At 41.1% G+C, this 22,724-nt stretch overlaps 2 long non-coding RNA genes and 1 pseudogene across 3 annotated transcripts in view; 2 read left to right on the plus strand and 1 right to left on the minus strand.

The window, feature by feature from the left end:
- The window catches only part of LOC311608734, a 248,930-nt gene that overhangs the window by 55,732 nt on the left and 170,474 nt on the right, over positions 1–22,724 (minus strand). The window contains exon 3 of the long non-coding RNA XR_014783105.1: positions 2,006–2,106. This is a non-coding gene — a long non-coding RNA (uncharacterized lncRNA). The remainder of the gene's footprint in view (positions 1–2,005; positions 2,107–22,724) is intronic.
- Positions 348–1,382, plus strand: LOC311608838 (glyceraldehyde-3-phosphate dehydrogenase-like; annotated as a pseudogene). The gene has a single exon. The product of its transcript is annotated as a glyceraldehyde-3-phosphate dehydrogenase-like (transcript).
- On the plus strand, positions 14,919–20,013 carry LOC311608731. The gene is made up of 3 exons (XR_014783102.1): positions 14,919–15,013; positions 15,356–15,851; positions 17,829–20,013. It is a non-coding gene; the product is annotated as an uncharacterized lncRNA (long non-coding RNA).

Consider the following 22,724-nt stretch of genomic DNA (forward strand, 5'->3'; position numbering starts at 1 on the left):
AATGAATACATAAGTACTAAATATGCACTGAAGTGGTATTTTAAAGCTGTTTAAAAATGCGAGAAGTTAACAAGATTATTAAAGTAGATTACATATTCCACTGACAGATAAAATAGTCAAAGAGAAATAAGAATATTTTCAAGTTAGATAATGTACCTATAGTATTAAGAGTTAAAAACACAATAGACAAAATATTTTTTAAACCCTAGAGGGTAGAAAGCATTCCTCTGATCTCTATCATCAAAACAAAAGGATACAAATAATGAAAATGTTGTGGCTCTCTGCTCCTCCCTGCTCCAGAGACAGCGGCCTCTTCTTGTGCAGTGCCAGCCTTGACCCTTGGCACAATGGTGAAGGTGGGAGTAAACTGATTTGGCCACACTGAGTGCCTGGTTAACAGGGTTTGTGTCTTATCTGGCAAAGTGGAGACTGTTGCCATCAATGACCTCTTCATTGACCTCCGCTACGTGGTCTAGATGTTCCAGTATGACTCTACTCATGACAAGTTCAATGCCACAGCCAAGGCTGAGAATGGGAAGCTTGTCATCAACAGGAAGCCCATCACCATCTTCCAGGGGCAAGATCCCGCTAACGTCAAATGGGGTAATGTCAGTGCCAAGTATGTTGTGGAGTCTACCGGTGTCTTCACCACCATGGGGAAGGATGGGGCACACTTGAAGGGTCAAAGAGTCATCATCTCCGCCCCTTCTGCTGATGCTCTCATGTTTGTGATGGACGTGAACCAGGAGAAGTATGACAAGTCACTCAAAATTGTCAGCAATGCTTCCTGTTCCACCAACTCCTTAGCCGCCCTGGCCAAGGTCATCCATGACAACTTTGGCATCGTGGAAGGACTCATGACCACAGTCCATGCCATCACTGCTACCCAGAAGACTGTGGATGGCCCTTATTGAAACTGTGGTGTGATGGCCATGGGGCTGCACCCACTGGTGCCTCCAAGGCTGTGGGCAAGGTCATCCCAGAGCTGAACGGGAAGCTCACTGACATGGCCTCTGTGCTCCTATCCCCAATGTGTCCATCGTGGATTTGACATGGCGACTGGAGAAACCCACCAGGTATGATGACATTAAAAATGTGGTAAAGCAGGCATCCAAGGGCCCACTAAAGGGCATCCTGGGCTACACTAGGGACCAGGTTGTTTCCTGTGACTTTAACAGAAACTCTCCCTCTTCCACCTTTGGTGCTGGGGCATTGTTCTCAATGACAATTTTGCAAAGCTCATTTTCTGGTATGACAATGAATACAGCTACAGCAACAGGGTAGTGGACCTCATGGCCTACATGGCTTCTAAGGAGTCAGAAGCCCTGAACCACCCACCTCAGAAAGGACATGAGAACAAGAGAGAGACCCTCAGCTACTAAGGAGTCCCTGTTCCAACTCAGGCCCTGACACTGAGCATTTCCCCACACAGATTTCATCCTAGAATAGTGGGAGGGGCCCAGGGAGCCCTACTCTCTTGAAAATAAAAGAAAAAGAAAATGTCACAAGTATCAAAGCCCCGTCATTCAATGTGTGTACTGTCTGGCCAAAGGTACAGTTACAAATATGAATACAATCTACAAAGGAAAATCTACAAATTCAACATTGTGTTACCAAATAGCAAAGAATAAAAATTAGTTAATTAAGCTCTATATTAAGAATATTCAAAAAATAAATATATTATATAACCTTAAATGATTTCGTTTAAAATATTGACAACTCTGACCTTTTTAGTAAGGTGTGGTTGCTCAAACTAGTAATGTTAGCACTTAGAAGGATGAGGCAGGACAATTATAATTTCAAGGTTAACTTAGCCTACATAGCAAAAAATTCTGTTTAAAAAAATAGTTATGGACCTTCTATAGTAGAAAATATAAAATTCACTATTAGTGAAACTTTCTGTTCAGCTGATGTCAGCTGATATATGGTGTCAGTTTTCTATTACTAAAACAAAATGCCTGAAACTATTAAAGGATAAAGAGGAAAGCTTTATTTTTGTACTTACTGTTTTGAAAGTTTCAGTCTATACTCAATTGGCTTTTTTATTTGAGGGCTGTGGCAAAGCCAGGCATGTGGTGACAGTGTGCAGGAGAGACATCTGGTCATCTACAGAACCAAAAAGCAAATAGAAAAAGAGGAGGCTAAGGCCACCACGTTCCCTTCAAGGGCATTCCCCAGTGACCTAACTTCCTTCCACCAGACCCTAAGTCTTTAAAGACTCTACCAGTAACCACCAAGTAACAGCACAGGCTGATAACCAAGCAGAGAACAGTAAGTCCTCTCCATGATAATGAGAAATAAAGCATGCATACATCTACTGTAGGGCATCACTCTAGAACTACCCAACTAGACTGTTCATGGGAACTATAACCCTTAGAAGAGACAAAGTTATTTTTGTTGGTGAGTGACTTGATTATTAAACTAGAAGAACTGAAAACAACAGTTAGATCACTTTGTAAGAAGGTACTTTAAACAATAAAACAATTTTAAAAGCAAAGGTTTTTTTATATATGCTAAGTGAGCAGATTAATGAAGAAAAATCATATAGAGTAAGAATAGATAATAGTGATCCTGATGCTGATGTTGAAATGATGATATTGAGATGCTAACGCTAAGATGCTGATGCTGAGATGATGATCCTGAAATGATGATGCTATGGACCTGAGAGTCAAGCTAATAAGCTACACACAAGTATACAGAAAACAGCGAAGTTTTACTGAACATAAAAGATGTGGATAAATGAAAATATATATTCTTTCAACATAAAATTATAAATCTCCCCTCCAAATTAATCTATAAAATTAATGTATTTAAAATCTTCTAAGGCATTTTTAAGTTGACAACATCATTGATCTAAAAGACAAATGGCACAGATTCCAGAGTAGCAATATGGAATTTGTTCAATAGAAAGCAACGAACGTTCTGCCACCATTTGAGGTGCATATAGAGCTCTAAGTTACATGGAGAGATGATTACAAAGTATTAAATTAATTTTAAAAATTGAAAAACTATGTTTAAGTCCATTTGGGTAAATTAAATATATAAATAGAAGAAATTAAAGTTATACATAAAAATATCAAAATTTCTCCAAAATATTATATATTTTTATATAGTTTTGTCTAGTGTTTCCACAATGAGTAGATGTTATTTTGTGACTTAAACAAAAAACATGGGCATATTTCCTACCCTTGAGCACTGTGGACTAAACACCCTTGTCTTTGTAAATCCATTCCAAAGCTATCACACTTTGCTCTAGCTCTAGTCATGATATAATGGCTGTCATGATTTTATTTTTGATGTGTGACAATATACTTTTATTTTTCTTGAAACTACATTTATTATGCTTTCCTTGCTCTTATTTTTCTGAGTTTGTACTCACCTAATTCATTCGCTGCATGGTAAATTTTTTTATCACACTCCGCTCAGCCTTTAGCATCCCAGGTTTAGAGAACTGAGTCGTCAGCCAGTCTTCATAAAGGAGCACTTGTTGGTTCCATCTCCACTGTTTATAGTGTTATTAAAATGACCACATGGCCAGAATTGAGTGGTATATTCCCAAGTTATTTTTCCCTACTTCTAATGTATAAGAGTTATTCCCTCAAATGTAAATCATCATCCTCTGTGTTAGTTATAAGCATATTTATTGAGCCAACTATGTCTGTAGATTACTTTTACGCCGTCCACTGGGAAAGCAGAGTCTCTCCATTGGGTCAATTTCTATGACAATATCTACAAAGCTACAGATTTTACCTCCCAAATAGACATAGATTTGTCTAGAATGTACAAATGGATCTTTATCCAAATCCACAAAGAAGGCCTTTTGTGACTCAATAAATGTTATCCTCCTGTCGTTTTTCTTGCTGTCAAAACGTCGTAGTAAAGGGAAGAGAGTTTTCAGCTCACACTATATAAGTTGTTAGCTTTAAGCTCTTTCCATATTATTCTCTGTACACACACACACACGCGCACGCACGCACACACACACACACACACACACACACACACACACACACACACACACACACGTCTTAAAGATCTAGTAAGATGCACAGCACTACCAGGAAGAAATAAGAAATCTGCTCTTTGGATATAGGTAAAGGGTCCCAGAATGAGAAAGAAAGAAGATAGATGTGTGGAAAGCATGGGTAACAGATTGGAATGACACAACCCACCAGCTAATCAAGCAGTCAGAAGAGAAGGTGAGGTAACTGTACATCTGTGGCTGTCACTCTGAGGCTACCCACCCAGATGAGTGGATCTGCTCATTCTGGCACAGGCCACTTACTGACACACAAGGATGGAATACTGATGCCTCACTTTTCTCTCCCTTTCCTCTCATCTCAAGCGTCTATAGGCTCTCAATACAGGTGTCCTCCTCTCCACTACACCTTACATCAGAATAAAATGCTTCAGGGAGCTTTCATTATCATTTTTCGGTTTTTAAAATACCTGCCTTTTGGAATACAGTATGAATCCCATCCTAGGGTCTCTGAGTTCCCTTCCAAATTGCCTAACTTCACATGTAAGCTACACATTGCCCCAGCCGAGTTCTCCCCACCTCACAGACACCCACCATACTCTGCCTTCGAGGGACATCTCTTCAGTGCAGTCTTTGACTTCCCTCCCACCTTCACCTGTCCAAATATTAACCACCCTTTCCAGTTGCCCAGCTAGGAGCCAAATCTTTAACCTCTTTCTCTTTCCTTGTCTATTATATAATATTGAATCGAAATCCCTTAGCACAGTAATAAGATAGAAACATTTACAGAGTGCTGCTAACTGTTAGGTAGGGTACCAAATGCTTGTTTTAATATGAGATTCTTTAGTTGTGGGGAACAAACTTTCTGGGATGCAACTCAAGGAACCCAAGGAAAGACATAGCAGGCTTTAAGAAAAAGTAATTAGAAAGCATGGAAACCTTCCCTTTGTCCCTCCCTCTCTCCCCTCCTTGCTCTCCTTTTAGTCCCTTCTGTTTTTAGCTTTCCATTCTTCCAGCAGAACTTCTTCCTGACAGTTGGATGGTACAAGGAAAAGGGTTGTTCAGAACTTCCCACACCCACACCCTCACCCACCAGATACCAGACACTAAAAATCCACAGGATTCAACTTCTACTCCATAGTGCTGAGTAAATGTTGCTTAGATGTGCAGATTATCTACTCTTAATAATTATTAAGACTGAGATGAAATGTAGATCATTCATTTATACTAGATAAATAGACCCAATTTTACAATATAATTCTTGACAAGGTGTCATATACAGATAATAAATTCTAAACTAGCTTTTGTACAACACCTAAGATCTAAAAAGGATCAATTACTTAAACTGCCTTCCAATATACCAGTGAAAATGCCCAGGAATAATCTGAGATTGCTAAAATTCTTAATTTCTCCCATCTCATGAGATGAAGAGAAAACATAGTCATTTATTTTTGTGAAGTTTGAAGAGAGGAACACTCAATAAAAGTTGTGTGTGTTTGTGCATATATATTTATAGACTGTTATTTCAGACAATAATGTGTCTGGTTGTCTTACTCTCTCCCACAACACTGAAACAAGGCATTCTTACAGTTTTATCATAAAAGAAAAAAGCATAAACAAAAAAAACCTCATCCTTTTATAGCTCCAGATATAAAATTTAAAAAAAAAAACTCTCAGGAAAGGATTGGCCTGATGAAATCCTGAGTCCATCATTGCGACTAGAAATAATTAAAAACAACATTCAGCGTATCTGTGCCCAGAAGGATAATAGTATCTGTTTCTATACAGCATGGAATGTCATCGAAGGGTATGACAAGGCAGGATGGCAAAGCCTTGGGTAGCATTAATGACCCTTAAAATAGAAAGTGGAAGACCTGGGATTCAAACCCAGATCTTCAAACTTCCAAAGCCTGGCCACTAACCAGTTCTAGATCAACATCTTGTGATGTTTCTTACTTATTATGTCATGATTCCTTGAAGGCTGGGACCTTACTATGTTTATCTGTATCCTTCTAGTTCCTAGAAATACTGCCTGGCACTTTTGAGGTATCTTGTATAAATAAGTCTTCACTTATAGACTTCATATCTGAATATATTCTTTCACTAACATGGATGCGGCCACATCTGAGACCAGCTATGTAGGTCTTGTGCTCACAAGAGAACAGATGGAGATTTGAAGGGTGGGATGAGTCGAACATTTTAATTTCAGGAGCATTTTATCACCACAAAAATCAAAAGGGAAATAGCAATACTAGAAATTTGTATTTTATTTTTCAAGAATTCCATAGAGACATGCACTGTATATATATAATTTCTACCTTCCCTTTCCATACTCTAACCAACTCTTCCTGTGTTCCCATACACACATCCCAATCTGAAATTCATGACCTTTTTAATAATTGTTATTGTTTACACACACACACACACACACACACACACACACACACACACACACACCAGCTGAGTTCAGTTAGGACTGTCCATATGTATATGAGGCTAGGGCTGACCGCGTAAGCTTGTGTAACCTACCAGGGAGCTCTCCCATAGAAGAAATTAAAAGTTGATTCTCTCTTCCTCGGTAGCTATTGCCTGACTATAGCTACATCTTCAACCCGGGTCAGGCCTCGTGAATGGTTCTCTTATCCACACTGGCATATTAGTTGGTGTGATCTTTTGCAAGAAGTCGTGTTATTGACAGTTCATAGGTGCGAAGTCTCTGCCTGTTCAGGACACCTACACATCAGTCCTAGTCATCTGACTCTTACAGATGTTCCTGTCCGCTCCTCCCAAATGTCCCCTGGGCCTTAGGTGTAGAGGTTGTTGTTGGCTCTGTTTATTAACAATTAAACTTTATTATACAACCCAACTAGCATACACAAGAAGGAAAAAAAGGTTAAAGGGACAGAAGAGTGAACCTTCCGGTGTCCATTCCACGGGACGGGTCTTTAGGTGTCTTGCTGTCCCACGAGCTGGTCCGGTCTGGTTGCTCTCTCTCCACGTGCTCTCCTCCTCTCAACCTGTTGTTTTGTCTTCCCCCCACCTTCCCAGTCACAAGCAAAGGGCGGTCTCCTTCTCCCTTCCAGGGTCAATTAGGAAAACAATAGCCACGGTGGGGTTCCCAGGTCGGCTTCCTGAATTCCAAGCTCAGGAAGGCTCCAAACAGTCTGTCACAAGGTATTCATGGTGTGCCCCAAGGGTAAAGCCCGCCAAGATTGCCTCCACCTGTGACAAAGCTTAATCTTTCCCACAGGTTGTATTACATATGTCCTATTGGGGACTGGGCACTCCATAGTCATTTATTCTCTGCACCTTGCCAAATTGTGATTCTCTGTAGCTGCCTTTGTCTCATGGAAAAAGAAGTTTCTTTGATTAGGGGTAAGAGTTGTCCTTATCTGTGGGTATAAAGACAATATCCACATGTGTAGAAAACTATGTTATTTTAACACAATGATAGCAGTAGGATGTGTCAAGTGGGTTTTTTTTCCTATTGCTGTGACAAAACACCACTCTCAAGGCAACTTTATAAAAGAAAGTGTTTAATTAGGCTTACAGTCTCAACGAGTCAAAAATCCATGGTGGACTGGTTTATAGTCTTCCTTGTCTCTTGTTCATTTGCTTTGCTTCTTGTGTGGAAATTAAATGTGATCTCGTCACTCCTGACTGCCATGCCCTTAATTCTCCACCATGATGGACTCTGACACTCTCGGTCCAAGAGCTAAAATAAACTCCTCTCTAAATTAAAGAAGGAGGAGGAGGAGGAGGAGGAGGAGGAGGAGGAGGAGGAGAAGAAGAAGAAGAAGAAGAAGAAGAAGAAGAAGAAGAAGAAGGAGAAGAAGACGAAGAAGAAGAATAATCCATAGTGGCAGAACAAAGACATAAGTGGCAAGAACAATTAAGGATGCATATCTTGATCTTCAAGCGAGAGGCAGAGCACACTAGAAAGGCTGTATTTTGAAATCCCAAAACCTGACTCTAATGCCATACCTCCTCCGACAAGGCTACATCTCCTGATCCTTCCCACGCAGTTCTGCCAACTGGGAAGCAAGAGTTAGAATGTTCTGGCCTAAGGGAGACATTCTCATTCAAGCTACTGCATAGAATCTCCTCTTATGGCCACTCTAACTACAGGATCTTGGCTAGGTTTACAGTTGTAGGCATGAGTTGGCGCCTACCGAATGGGCCCAAGTACAATAGGACTGCTGTTGGTTACCCCCAAGATATTAGGGCCACTGTGGCACCACTGGTGACATCTTGCCTGTGTAGTCATTATTGTAATTTGCAGTATTTATAGCTAGACAGATCTGCTGATAGCATTTTTTTTTCCGCCCTGGAAGTTTACATAACACCATTATAAGAGCTAGTTCTCAGGGAGGGGGCCTTCGGGTCAGTACTAATTTGATTTCCCCCAAAGTCCTATGACAAAACTGTTTGTTATGTCTTCAGCAATGAGGTCCTGATACCTCAAACTCTGGCAGGCAAATGAAAGCAATGACAATAGCCTAAAACACTAGAAATTTCATACTCAAAGCAAAGTTTCCTGATGATCAAAAGTAAGCATAAGAATAGGAAGCAATTTGTGGAACATACTTCTTAACTGAGAAAATCAGTCCCATTCCAACTTATTATTTCTGTCATACTTCTGGTAAATTCTTTGGACAGAAACTTAGAATACAATTGGACAAAAGGAGACCTTTTCTTCGCCTGTATCATTTTAATTGTCTTAAAAGAAAAATGTAACCAAGGGATCACTGTAAATTTTAAAGTATTTATCAATGCCTAAGTACATGTTTTTGTCTCTGCAGGGTCCGAGGGCGTGATACCAAGGTACTCCTCAAAAAGTGTTCTGCATCTTAGTTTGTTTTTATCTGGGTCATGCGTGCTACTTCCAAAATCACATATTTCCTAGAATTTGTCTCTTAATGTTCCTTTGTGGTGCTTAAAATATAAAAAAACAGAAAAACATTTCTGTACAAAAGACAATCTCCTCATTTCTCGTTCACTGTTCATTTTGTCTTGTTTTGGAATGTTTCTAGTCTCCTCAAGGCACTTGATACACATATTTAAGCTTTTTTTGTTCATGTTGGTATTTCAAGCCTTTGTTCTCCTTCCTTTGTTACACACACACCACACGAGAGAGAGAGAGAGAGAGAGAGAGAGAGAGAGAGAGAGAGAGAGAGAGAGAGAGAGACTTCTTTTTAAATGGTTCACAATTGTGTTGCTTCCTGGCTTGATTAGCTGTTAAGATGGACATAGTTTGTTAATTTATAATTGTATTCTGTGTTTTTTAAGACTGCTTCTAATTTTTGCTGAAGGGTCTGCAATGTGGCTGTAATGGATTTATTTTAAAACATGCTTTTTCTTCCTCTCTGTCCATGTCTCAGTATTAGTCAATTGGATGTCCAGTAACTCATCATACTTTCCTCCAAGTTACTCCTTACTTAAAATTTTAACCTATTGTTTTGTTCCTTCCTATCAGACTCACAAACCAGCTATCTACCCACAGGCTTTTCACCCAAGACCGTAACCCTGCCGTTTATTCAGGTGATTTTTGAAATGAGATTTATCCTGAACTTATTTAAAAACAGAAAGTAAGGGGTCTAGAGAAATTGAAAATAATCACTGTTTCAGTCTCAGAACCTAGTACCCCCTACTGGCTAAGTGCAGACTATATGCAGACCAAGCTCTCTGGTCCCTTTGTGCTACACCACTGCTTTGCCTGTATTGACTTGTTCATGTTGTAGGCTAAAAATAGGCACAGAAAACTCTAATAGGGAATCCTGAATCAAGCTTTCTAATCCCATACTAATCCTCTTCTTTTACTTTCATTTAGAAAACATGAGCTCCAAATCTAATCCTTTATGAGTGACAAATAAATAAATAAGATGTGCCCTTCATTTTCTTCTTCCGTAGTCTAATTGAGTGTGTGTGTGTGTGTGTGTGTGTGTGTGTGTGTGTGTGTGTGTGTGTGTGTGTGTGTATCAGGTCACTGATATCTAGCTGGACTCTTAATATACATATATACACACACATGTATGCATATGCATATATATTTTTAAATAATGTGTATGGTATGTTACCAGGTGCATAACATATTTAATTCACAAAATAAATGATATAGAGAGCAAAAAAATGTGTTTGGTGGAAAAACATGTGACCTCTAAGTGAGAGAGCTCTTATTTGAACGCATTCTGTTAGCACGGAGGTGACCATGTCTGGGGCCAGCACTAGGTTCTGTCCGTGAGTAGCATGGGTGAGTACGAGAGCCTACACCTGGGACACCATCAGGGAGGGAGTTAAACAATCCCTGTGCCCACCACGGCTCACTCTAGGCCCACACAGCAAACATGGTGCACATGTGACCAGAGCCCCAGTGAAATGTCTCCACTTCCCAGTTATAAGGGCAGAGCTGTTAGAGCTGAAGTGAAAATGCACTAAGATGCATCGTTCATTCTCCATTACGTCAACTGGACTGACTGACAGCACATTTGGGATGAAAATTCCCCCAAAAAATGTCTTCCTTGTATATAGTGAGAACATATGAAAGCCCCTGAAAAAAGAAAAAGTTGATGTTGAAGAGAAGTTGGGGCCTGACTAAAGAACGCTGCTGGGGATGTGGGCCTGACAGAAACTTGACTGGAAAATGTGTCTTCCTGTCTACGTGGGCACCAGACATTAGTAAAAACTGGATTAGATTGTTGCACGCAGTCTGTCTCCTGCTCACATCGTCACCCGTACCATGAATCACTAGCCCAAGGCTGGAAATCCCAGGTACAGAACTAGATCTCAGAGAAAACCATGAACAGGTCCCTAAGTCTCATCCAAGCAAAGCTCGGACTTCCTGTTGGTTACTGCCAATGCCAGGAAGGCCAAGCCTTGAGCAGTGCGTGAGACAGTTTCCCACAGGGGAAAATCCTACCCCCATAATTAAAGGCTAAACCTGTAAGCCTCGCCAGACATTTGGTAACCAGGAACATGTGAAGCCAGCTAATTTTTTTTTTCTGTTTCATTTCCTACTGCTTTAGAGAGGATACTGTCACTTGAAAGTTTGTGTCAGAAGCAGACTTAAAAGGAGTCAGTTTCTAGAACAAAATAGTCAGGGTCCTCAGAGGAAGAGCAAGATGGAAACGCATGCCCACTTGAGAAAGCAGAGAAATGAAAAGCAATAGTCAGAAGAAAGAAAAAGAAAGAAAGAACCCTATGATTAAGGCAATCTAGAGGAAAATATAGTCAAGTCACTGTCCTGCAGATATAAAAGGAAGATGGACGTACTTGTAGCTTCTAAATTTAGGGGTGAGAAATGAATTGGAGCAACAGCAGAGGCGAATACTAGCCAGAGAAACTAGACCCCCACCCGCCCCGCTGAGAACATCGCTCTTGCAATGAGCTCACATAGATAAAGAAACGGAAAGCTGAGTGAAACTACCTGGGGATTGAAACCAAGACGAGCAGGGGACATTGTCATAGAAAAGCATCTCGCTTGGTGCTGATGAGACTGTAAATTGGTACATTTCCGGAAAGCAGCTTGCCAATCTCCTAATGAAAATCTTTCAAAATAGATATCACCTTTGGTGTAGCGTATGCATTCTGGGGGGGCATCTAAACCAAGAAAATGAGAAAAGTGAATTGTGCATGTCACAGAATTGTCTACAAAGATGAAAATAGTCATCTGGAGAGACACGGAGAATCCATGACATAGAGACATAAGTGATTATTTCAACTACTACCTCTAAGACCTGTCTTAAATATAAAAATAGGCTCATATTATGTCAGTTGGAAAAAAAGAATACAAATAGAGTTATTTTTGAAGGATTACAGTGCTAATGGCAAATGTTATTGCTAGGTAGTACAATGAGCTCGTACTGCCAAATTCACTATAGTGGAACAGAACTACTTTTGTAATCAGCAAAGAGTTACTTTGTAAAGAAAACTTAAAGTATATCACACACAGACATGCACGCACACACCCGCTCTACAAAGATAACTCAGCTGTTTAAAACAAAAACAAAAACAAAGCAAAAAACGTTGCTTTTGCAGAGAGCCTAGGATTCGGCTCTCAGCATTCCCAAGGCAACTCAGAACCTACAACTCCAGTTCCAGAGGCTCTGATGCCCTCTTATGGCCTCCACTGGTTGGCACATGCATGGTACACTTACATAAGTGCTAGCAAAGCACCTGCTTGAGCCCAGAGCACGCTTTCTATTGGCTGCTCTCAGACCAACCATCTAGAAGCAATTGGCAAAGCCATCTTAGGGGAAGTAACCAGAGTATGTTCAGCAACACGTTTCATTGCAATAACTGGAGAAAAGTAAACCATTTTTCGCCTCCATCAAGTTCAGAATGCCTAATAAACTAACTGCAAAAGCCTTCTTATCAGCTTGTCTCATATCCCTAGATGAATACAATCAAGAGTTTCGTAAATTACTTGTTATTATGCAAAGCAATCACTTACAATTCATAATGACCTCTTCCCTTAAATCACAACTGTTTATGAACAACATGGCAATTTCCTATGGTGTTCTTTTTAAACTACCATAGAGGTGCTGCCTAGATTAGCAGCATAATTCTTTTTTGTTTGTTTGTTTGTTTTATTTTTCGAGACAGGGTTTCTCTGTGTATTTCGTAAACAACTATCTCCACACTGTCAAATTCAAAGTCTGTATCAGTATCACAGTGTGGCTCAAGAAGTTAATAGTATAAAGCATTGCTCTTTTGAGGTATGCTTGCTCCTGCAAATGAGTAAACAAGGTGAGCCATGTGTGACGGCACCCCTATAACCCCCACACCCTGGAGGCAGAAGCAGGAAGATCCTAAGTTCAAGGCCGGCCTTAACTACACAGGGAGACCCTTCCTCAAAAGCAAAACATGACAGAGCAGGTGAAAATTAGAAGAGAGCTCATGGCGTCACTGTAAGCTAGACATTATCACCTTAGCCCAGGTTTCCTAGAAAACAGAGCGCTGGAGTAAAGCTGTGTATCAATGCGCAACTGAGAAGACCAGTCCAAGGACAGCAAGAGTGAAGAAAAAAAAAAGAAAAGAGTCTGAGCAACATGAAAGCAAACACAAGGCAGTGCAAGGACGAGCTGGCCACAGCACCTTGAGAAGGCACATCTGCATTTGTCCTTATTCAGGACATCTGAACAAGCCACATGGGACACTTGCATCTTGGCATAGCCCATGGGGAAAGAGAGGGAACAGAATTGATTTGCTGGGTCTTTCCAGTCTCCTGTCTGCTGGTGGTCAAAGGATGCCCTGTGCATGCCTCTGCAGGGTTGATTCCACTACAGCTGGTGTGTTAGTGTTGCCTTGCCTCTCCAATCAGCTGCTGGGAGTAGAGCCCATGCTATTTCCCCCACATCTGAACTCAGACACGCCAGAACAATCAAAGGGTGGGATTGCTGTAGTTACCACCCAAGGGGCAGAGTGAGACCACACAAAGGCAGGGCTATCCCCCTGAAGGGTCTGGGACAGCTGGCAGTGTTAAGAGTTGAGGGTAAGGGTAGCTGAGGGTTCTCCACTGCACAAGTGGCCAGGACGCAGAGGCAGATGGATGTGGGCAATCTACAGAAGCATATTAACATATCCCCTGGCCTCAGAGCAACAGAGACCTCGTCGTAGTCTGAAATCCGCACCGCGCTTCCCTGGGTGGACATGGTAAATTCACCCCTCCCCCACTGTTCGCCAGACCCAGCTCCCTCTTTCCTCCCCTCCTCCTCCTCCTCCTTGGTTCTGGGCTCCTCCATCTGGTTTGTATTTGTTCCCAAACTTTTCTGTACACAGAGCTATTTCTTTCGTGCTAATTCTTGTAACCTATTCTGGAAAACACACCCAGTGCCTGTGGGCTTCTGACGGCTCTGCTTTTCATTACTGCAATTGCAGTGTAGTTAAAGCCAATAACGCCAAAAGTGGGGGAGGGGTGAGAGGGCGTATGTAGAGGTGTTATATGTGATGTGCGAGAGAGAGAGAGAGAGAGAGAGAGAGAGAGAGAGAGAGAGAGAGAGAGAGAGAGAGAGACTCTGTATGGGGTGGGGGAGATATAATATGTGTAGTGCGTGTGAGATATATGGGGTGTGTGTGTGTGGTGTGGTATGTGTATGTGAGTGCGCATGTATGTGTGTGGTGTTTATTGTGTGCATGTGGTGTGGGTGTGTGGTATGTGGTGTATGTGTGGTATGTGAGTGTGTGTGTGGTATGTGTATGTGGCATGTGTGTGTGTAGTGTGTGTATGTGTGTAGTATGGTGTGGTATGTGTGTGAATAAGTGTGAACGGATGTGTAAATGTGTGGTTTTGGTTGTGTGTGGTACGCATGTGTGGTGTGGGTGTGGGTTTGTGGTATGTGATGTATGTGAGTATGTGTGTGGTATGTGGTGTATGTGAAAATGTTGTGTGGTATATGTGTGTATGTGTGTGTGTGCACGTGCGTGTGCATAAGTATGTGAGAAGTATGTGAGTAAGTATGTGAGAAGCGGCTTAAAACACACTTCACATAGTTGTGTGATGCCTGGACAGAGATATGACCACATCTCTTGAAAACACAGACTTAAAGACCTCAGCCTGAGTTCTAAGCCCTTTAATTTCAAAATGGAAAATATTTTTTTAAAATGGCTGCACTCAATCTTTATCTGCAGGGGACTAATCTTATGAGAAGCATGAAAAAGTTTTTAAATAGGCCACTAATAAATAAAAACATTTTCCCCTCAGATAAATTGGTTGGGCTTCTTTTGACATTTCTGGGATTCTTGCATTCATATTCAAACTCATCAAAAAAAAGAAATTGTTCCCAAGTGACCGCACAATCACGTCTTGTGGCTTTTCTTTCCCTTCGTCCCTATGAGTTCTCTCTTCAGACCTTTGGCTGACTTGCTGCTGTGCGCACAACTGAAGTCTGTACCAGAGTTAACAGTAGCAATAAGCGGCAATGCCGTGCTCTCCCTATTTTCACCCAGAGCGGCGAAGTGCTGTTTACAGATTGATCTCCCCATCAGAGAACTATGTCACCCAATCTCTCTGCTCTGCAACTTGCCACAAGATTGATGGTAAATATAATATATATGAAAATGAAGGAGGGAAAATATATGCAAAGCTCCAACGATGCTTCATCATTTGGGTGGGATTTCTCATTTTCAGAACATTGACTCTCAAATCACTGCAGTTCCTATGTGTAATGCCCCTGTGTTGGGAATCTAGGCTTTAAAAAATGATTTTGAAGCCAGGAAAAGCAAGGCTGACTTATTTGGACCTATGCTGTAATGTGACAAAAAAAAAAAAAATTTTTTTTTTGCAAGGAAATAAGAAATGCTGAAAGAATGTGGGGGTGGGGGTGGGGGTGGGGCTGGGGGACGCCAACTTAACAATGAACTTTGTGTTCTGTCCAATAGAATTCCAAGTAGGTTGCTAAGAAAGGAGAGAATATAGCACAATCAACTAATGAAGGCAAAGTTTAGAAGCCCTGGGGAAAGCCCTAAAAAAAAAACTAGTACCTTGATTGTGGGAGCTCTGGTCAAATTGCAAAAGTAAGCTCTATTTAGCCAAAAATGCTTAAGATTGCTGTCTTTCAGAACTCCACTTTCCTTTCTATATCTGTCGTCATTAAACAGGCTGCCAGTATTTGGGGTGCCCAGCTAGGAGAAAGCTGAGCTGAGGAGGCATCTCTTGCTGTTAGTAGGAAAGCAGTATACGTGCCCTCGGCCTCTCTCTGTCTGTCTGTGTTGCTAGAAGCCCAGGGGAGCAATGGCTTCCAGGAGCACGCCCGTGGCTTCTGAGTAGTCGAGGGGGCCCCAGCAAGGGCTCCCACCTCACGTGGCCTTGAGCTTGGTGCCCAGCAGCAACTCACTCTGGACAAACACTCCTGACCAAGAGATCCACCAAAACAAGGTATGTCTATATCGTTGATGCTCTCACAAAAGGAAAGCTTTCTCCCACGTAGAGGACGTTTCCCAAACTTTCACAATTCTTAAATATTATAAAAACCAAGCAAGCATGACACTAAAATAATTTTTCTAACAATAAAAAAATAATAAACATGATAGAGCAAAAACTATTTTCTTTATGAAGGATATATTACAACATTTTTGGGTTTGTTTGGGTTTGGTTTTTTTTTTTTCTTTTTTTACCTTACAGGGTTTTGTTTATATGTTATAGTTTCTAATCGTGTGTTTTTATAGGATTTCTGTGTGAGTGGATGTGTGTGTCTGCTTCTGTCTGTTTCTTAGGCCCTTTCTTTGGCCTTTAGTGATTTGGGTTGTTGTTGTTGTTGTTGTTGTTGTTGTTGTTGCCGCCTATTGTTTTCTAATAAGAGATAGAAAAAAAGGTGTGAGTTTGGGTGGGTGGGAAGGTGGGGAGGATCTGGAAAGAGTCCGCAGAAGGGAGACCATTACCAGAATATACTTTATGAAAATTATTTGTTTTTAGGTTTTTTTTAAAATATATTATACCATTATCGTTATATGAAAAGTCAGGAGTGGCAAGATTTCTCAATGGGTAATAGTGCTTGCTGAGCATTCCTGGTGAACTGAATTTATCAGGAAGAAGGAAAGAACCGTGTGTATACCTTTATATACATGCACATGCACAAATGCACATACATACATACACATACACACAGACAATCATTAGGCCTGGTTGTACAAGTCTGCAATCCCAGCTATTTGGCAAGTTGAGGCAGGAAGATCATAAGTTGAAGACATGCCTCAGTTACTATTTAGTGAAACTTTGTCTTGAAAAATACAACGTGAAAAAGTGTCGATGTAGCTCAGTGATGACACACTGCGCGAGGCACTGGGTTCAGTCCCCAGTGGCACAAAGGAAGTGAAAGGCAATCAAAATGCAGGAGGCCACAGAGTTCACCTGTGCTGTGAGAGATTTTTGTCAGCTTTTTCCAAATTTGTGATTGGCTGCGATTCTTTTCATTTTAAATAAATTCCCTTCCACAACTAATCCAGTATTCTTGACCTCGGTTTTTCTCTCAAACCTTCCAATCTGGCTCACAGTCTCAACACTAAAGCTAAATTCGGGACTTCTGTCCTAATTGCATTTAGCATCCACCCTGATTCCCTGGCTCTGAGCACTCCTTCCCCTCCTGGACCCCAGGACTTTTACTCCTCATCCCTTCATCACCCTTGGCCATGATGATGTCTTCTTTCTCGTCAAGTGGAAACCATCCATGTCCAAAGCCATCAGTTCCAAAGACTGCCTCGGTCAAACACGCCTTATTTTCCTTTCCCCTTCTTTTATTTACCTTCTGTTGTTGTTGTTGCTGCTGCTGCTGTTGTTGCCAAGAAAAGTCTCATGTCTCATTGTGTATCCCAGGATGGGCAGAAATTTACAGTTCAGTCCTCCTGTCTTAGCTTCTCTAGTTTGGGATGATAGGAGCTCATCATAATGCTCAGCCCAAGGTCTTTTACACACACACACACACACACACACACACACACACACACACGTCTTCCCCACTGCTATCCCCATTCCCCATGCTTACTACAAATTCTCCTTATTATGTCTATGACTCTTGATTGTCCTCTGTGAAACTTCCAGCCAATCACTCCCTAATTATTTAAATTGTTGCATAATATTTTGTGGAAGAGATGTTTCAGTACAAAGCTGATCATTTGCCTGTTGGCTCCCATCCACCTGTTTCCTGTTTGGTTCTTTTCTTTGTCGCAATATGAACAACACTGTAACAAACCTGATTTCATCTATTTTCTTCTATGGAGCTGTTAAGTTTCTAGTACTTCAAGAAGCACTTTAAAAGGTTGCTGTTTGTTTTTAAATGGGTTTAAGTTGATTTTTGAGAAGTTTAAACATTTTAAATATAGATTTACATCATTTTTCCCTTTCCCTCTCCTTCCCTAGCACACAGTGAAACTCTGCCAGCTATATATCTGATACAGGATTAATATCTAAAATGCTCCAAGAACAGAAGGAGGAGGAGGAGATGAAGAAGAAGAAGAAGGAGGAGGAGGAGGAGGAGGAGGAGAAGGAGAAGGAGAAGGAGAAGGAGAAGGAGAAGGAGAAGGAGAAGGAGAAGGAGAAGCAAGAAAGTAAATGACCCAATTGAGAAATGGCCTATGTACTGTCTGAACAGAGAGTTCTCAAAAGGAGAAACAAAAATAGCTAATAAGCATCTCAAGACATGTCCAACATCCTTAGCAATTGAGTAATTATAAATTAAAACTATTGTGAGATTTCCTCTTACCCAAGTCAGAATGGCTAAGATCAAGAAAACAACCAACAACTGCCAGTGAGTACTGTTGAGATTGTAACCTGGCAAGGCCAGTATGCAAATCGGTGTGGAGAACTTCTCAAAAAGCTGAAAGCAGATCTACCACATGACCCAGCTATAGCACGCCTGGGCATATGCCCAAAGAACTAGATGCCCAAAGCCACAGATGTATCTCCGCCATGTTCATTGCTGCTCTGTTCACAATAACTAGGAAATGGAAACAATGCAAATGTCCTTCGACTGATTAATGGATAATGAAAGGGTAGCGCATACACTATGGAACACTATTCATCTGTTTTAAAATGAAGTCAAGAGCGCTGCAGGAAGATGGATGAAACTGGGAAATATACTGAGAGAGGTAACCCAGGCCCAGGAAGACAAATGGCAAATGCCACATGTACTTGCTTATTTGTGGCTCCCAGCTCTGAATCCTTAGATTTGAATATATAACCTGAGGTAATCACAGAAGCCAGGAAAGTAGAAAGGGAACATGGAGTGGGAGGGACCATTTGTTTAATTTTTATAAATACTGCCAAAAGGCTTTCAAAAAGACTGAGAGTGGAGGTACAGCTGAGTGGTAAAGCATTTGCCTAGTACATGCAAGGCCCAAATCTCTCTCTCTCTCTCTCTCTCTCTCTCTCTCTCTCTCTCTCTCTCTCTCTCTCTCTCTCTCACACACACACACACACACACACACACACACACACATACACATACATCATACACCACACACACATCATACACCACATACATGCATGCACACATATGCACACACACCACACATATACACACATATGTACACACACCATACACACGTGTACACACACACACACACACACACACACACCAATTCACATTTTTACCAGCAAAGTGAAATGAGAGCCCCTGCCCCATACTCCTGCCTGCTCTTCAGGAATAGATGTTATTGCACTTCTTAGTACTTTCAAGTCGAACATGTAAAATATGACACTTGTTACCTTAATTTTCATTTCTCTAACTACTAGATTTTGTTCTTCAGTATATTACCCATTCCCATCCCAGACCACATTAGGGGGAAGTCACTTCATCCTTTTTGGTTCTCACTCCTGCCTGAGTGTTATAAATACTCATCCTTTACCATTGCGTGGAATATTTTTATTTTTTATTAATTTATTCTTGTTACATCTCAATGGTTATCCCATCCCTTGTATCCTCCCATTCTTCCCTCCCTCCCATTTTCCCCTTATTCCCCTCCCCTATGACTGTTCCTGAGGGGGATTACCTCCCCCTGTATATGCTCATAGGGTATCAAGTCTCTTCTTGGTAACCTGCTGTCCTTCCTCTGAGTGCCACCAGGTCTCCCCCTCCAGGGGACATGGTCAAATGTGAGGCACCAGAGTTCGTGTGAAAGTCATACCCCACTCTCCACTCAACTGTGGAGAATGTTCTGTCCAATTTTTTTTAGCTCCACATACCCTAACTTATGTGCTTGCCCTAGTCAGATCATCTATAATGTATAATGGTTTCAGGCTTTCCTGAACTGGTTATAATGGATGGTCTCCCCTAATCTTTGGTTACTTATAATCACTTAGATTTTTTTTCTATAATATCAATTACCTTCTTGTTTATGTTTAAACTTTCAAGCCACTCATCATATATGTTGTCATACTTTTCATGATCTGTATATCATGCAGAAGGATAGTGTGCCAGTTTATTAAATACCTCACTTATTGTCTAATATACCACAACTCCACTTTCATTATACAATAATTGCTCATATATGACAAAAAATCTCCTAGACTCTATTTTCTGCTGATATGTTTATTCTGTGTCAATACCATAATGTGTTATTTTTAAGTAGTAGCTTTATCAAGTATATTTATATTTAATAATAAAAGTATTTATTATTCTTTCTGTATGCCTCTCTATTCTTCTCACCATTGCAAAAAGGGCATTTATTTTCATAAGAATTTTTCATGATTTTATCCAAATAGAAATAGTTGGAATCTACTGGCATTATGATAAACTTATAAAATAACTTTGGGCAATTCTAGGTGTTTTTATGACTCTGTCTAGAACTATGGCATGTGTATCTATCTGTTTGAATTTATTCCATACTCCTCATAAGGAGCTAATATTCCTTAATGACATAAAGATTTCTTAGTTTTTTAAATGATGTATAATTATACATTATGTTATTACATTGACTAAAACACTGTTGTCTGTTTCCATTTCTAGGTTTAATTTTTAGTATAGAAAGAAAAAAGCTTTTCACTTTGAATTATTAATGATCCAGCCATCTTACAAAAACTCATTTATTCTTATGAATTTACGTTTGTGCCTCTGAGGTTTTCTGGGTGTGCTATTATACCCTTAGCCAAAAAGGGATAGTGTCATTCATCACAATTTTCTAGCCCTGAGCACAATGTTGCAGATATTTCATAAATGCTGCAAAAATGAGTGAAGAATAGAATTGATGACTCTAAGTGAATGAGGTGGATCAGGGATCGCTCTCACGGAGGAGCATCAGGGCCTTGTTACTGTGGAAATGAGAAAAATCTCCCACAGGCTCTTTCTGTGAACACTTGGCCTGCAGTCTGCAATGCTGTTTGATGAGGTCGTGGAAGCTTTAAAGGTGCAGCCTTGCTGAAGAAGTCCTTCCTTGGGGGCGGGATTTTGGTTTAGATGCTTGCATCACTTCCTGCTTGCTCCCTCTGCTTCCTGTATACTGTTAATATGTGATTGGCCAGTTTTTTCACTCTCACCACCATGCTGCCATACATTTCCTGACACTATAGGCTTGTATCACTTCCTGCTTCCTCACTCTGCTTCCTGTATTCTGTTAATACGTGATTGGCCAGTTTATTCACTCTCAACACCAGGCTGCCATGCATTTCCTGACAATGTAGATTCTAGCCTTATGGAGTTGTAAGCCAAAAATAAACCTGTTCTTCCTTAAGGTCTTTTGGCCAGAATGTTTAATCGGTGCAGCAAAACATAACTGACACAGCGCTTACTACCACAGCATCCATCACTCTAAGCAGTCACTTGGCTTGTTAGCAAGAGCATTTCGATGAAGTGTCTAGAAGAGTCTAGAAGCACAGACAAAACAAAAGAAAAGAACAATAACCACCACCACCAAGGCAATCTGAGAATTTTTCTTTTCTCAGTACAGGAAAGTGGGTGGCAGTGGGGACAGTGCAGATGACAGTAGAGGTGCATTTTAGTCTTGGTTCATACTTTACCTCTCACTTGGTAAGACCTCCCAAATCCTGCAGAGCTGAACTGAGGCCATGTGCCTACTTATCTGACCTCTCCAAGACAATTGTTCATAGGAAGGGCCAAGCACTAGGCCTATGATCTCAACCACACCCTTTCATCTACAGAAGCTATCAGACTCGGAGGCATAATTCTTCTCTGGTGGCATTTGCCTTGGAAGTCCAGATCAGTGAGGTGCCAATCTGAGCCATTAAGCAATAAATAAGTCCAAATGCAGGGGATTATAACTAGAATCATAAGAATAAGAGTATCACTTAATCCTAGAAGAGCCTTCTCAGGAGAGAAAAAAAACAAAACACACACACACACACACACACACACACACACACACACACACAAAACCAGTAGCTCCCTGTTCTTTCACAATGTAAAAATGCACACGTGCACATTCTTGAATGTGCAGGAAGAGGCAGCCACTTGGAGGAACACCTTTGTTTTCAATAATGGTAATTATGATCACCAGGTTAGAGGGCTGAAAGTGCTCCCCATAAATCACCAACAGGAACACCCTGAACTAGAACATCAAGGAGGATCAGGCTATAGAAATCAATCCAAACTCTGGCACAGGCTACAAAAGGTGGTTACCCGAAGGCTGACCGAACTGTTCTTCCAGGGAAAACAAAATGTTTCTGTGAGCATCTGAAGGGAAATCCCTGGAGGGGCAGATAGAGTATCAGCTCGGTAATTGGCTGGCTAATCCGATGCACTACATCCAAGCCAAAAAAAACCTCCAAGCCAAATGAGGAGGGAGCAGCTTCCAGGCACAACCCCGGCCGCTGGGGTGGTCCTGATGCTTTGAAGCATCTCTTCACATTTTTAGTTGATGAAAGGTTTATAAAGAGAATGCATCACACTAAGTAAACCCAGTTCTTCAAACACACGTGTGCGCTGGTGATGTGCCTCAAGCCTTTCATCCGCTCTGTGCAGCAGCTGGTGCCCTGATGCGCCCGTGGCCTTTGCTCACAGGCTAGGCTGAAGTGTGTCTGCCCTTTCTCTCCACGGGTCTGTAGTCTTCTTATTCTCTCCAAGTGTATTACGCTTTTTTATAGTCTCTTTCGGGAGCTTAGACATGCTCTAATTCTTTTGATGACAACGAGAGAATCTGAAGACACTAGGAGACTATCTTCTCAAGGACTTTCATATGACTCTAATTCCTAACTAAAGGCAATGCTAGGAATAAGCCAGGAGCTACCCACACTGCCACCCAGCTTGGCAGAGAGAAACTTCAATCATCCAACTCGTGCTAGAGCGGACATTCTTCATCCAGG

The sequence above is a fragment of the Acomys minous genome (genome assembly GCF_964271855.1).
Source record: "Acomys minous genome assembly, chromosome: 11".
Classification (NCBI taxonomy): domain Eukaryota; kingdom Metazoa; phylum Chordata; class Mammalia; order Rodentia; family Muridae; genus Acomys; species Acomys minous.